This window comes from Octodon degus, unplaced genomic scaffold, assembly GCF_000260255.1.
Source record: "Octodon degus isolate 3935 unplaced genomic scaffold, OctDeg1.0 scaffold00137, whole genome shotgun sequence".
In the NCBI taxonomy this organism is placed as follows: domain Eukaryota; kingdom Metazoa; phylum Chordata; class Mammalia; order Rodentia; family Octodontidae; genus Octodon; species Octodon degus.
In genome coordinates, this window is record NW_004524713.1 from 5744486 (window position 1) to 5745522 (window position 1037).

At 39.2% G+C, this 1037-nt stretch overlaps 1 protein-coding gene across 2 annotated transcripts in view; it reads right to left on the minus strand.

The window, feature by feature from the left end:
- C5 (complement C5) overlaps window positions 1-1037 on the minus strand; it is a 111867-nt gene that overhangs the window by 45445 nt on the left and 65385 nt on the right. The window lies entirely within an intron of this gene.

Genomic DNA, 1037 nt, shown 5'->3' on the forward strand with positions numbered 1-1037 from the left:
TTGGGTCTGATAAGGTCAGTGAAATCCCCTCAGGATTTATCCTGAAATCCTGTACCTCAGATTGTAGAACCTTTGTCAAGAACACTTGTTACAGCATCTCTTTGCATGTCTGTGAGTTAGACCATAGGAGTGACATTGTTGGGCATTCTGTCCTAGTCTCTTTGTATCTGTGAGTTCAGCCTCTGACATCCATCAAATAATGGTTTGATAAAAGACTGAAAACTACATCCCTCAACCCATTTAAGCTTGCTCAATATGTCCCCAGCTTCCTTTTCTACTCTTACAAACTTCCATTCCTATCCCATTTCGCAATTCCACTCTGGCTCTTGAAAACTGTGGATTCACAGCTTGGCTCTTCTTTAACTGCGCTATGAGGATAGCTTGTACAACCTCCTTAATTTTCCATTCCCTAATTATTATACCATAATAAGAATAGTATTCACTGACTCTGGATAAAATAGTGAATATTTTTCATCCTCCTTCTATAATATGATGAACTGACAGAATCAAGATCTCCAAGAGAATAAAACCATCAGATCTGGAATAAATCACGCTGATAAGAGAGAAAATCAATATTCAACAATTAGTTTTGTGAAATTTCTAGGCTCTGACTTAGTCATCTTGGGACACAACCAAGGCAGGTGGAGCAGGAGCTAAGGAAGGCCATCTGGTCATTAGAGGCCAATAGCAGTACAGCAGGTGGACAGCAGGAAAGGTAGATCCTAGGACTGTAGAAGCTGATGCAGGCGGACTGCAAGTTGGAGCCCAGCCTGGAAAACTTAGCAATATCCTATCTCAAAATAAAAAAATAAGAAAGGTCTGGGCATGTAGCTCAGTATGAAACCCCTAAGTTCAGCTCCCAGGAACACACACACACACACACACACACACACACACACACGGTTATTTGATAAAATTCATTCACAAGGCTAAATACAAGTAGCAGATTAAAAAATAAAACTACCGATATGTATAGCAAGTGAAAGATTAAAAATCATTAAACATGAAGTGCTCCTCTAAATAATAAGTATTAACAT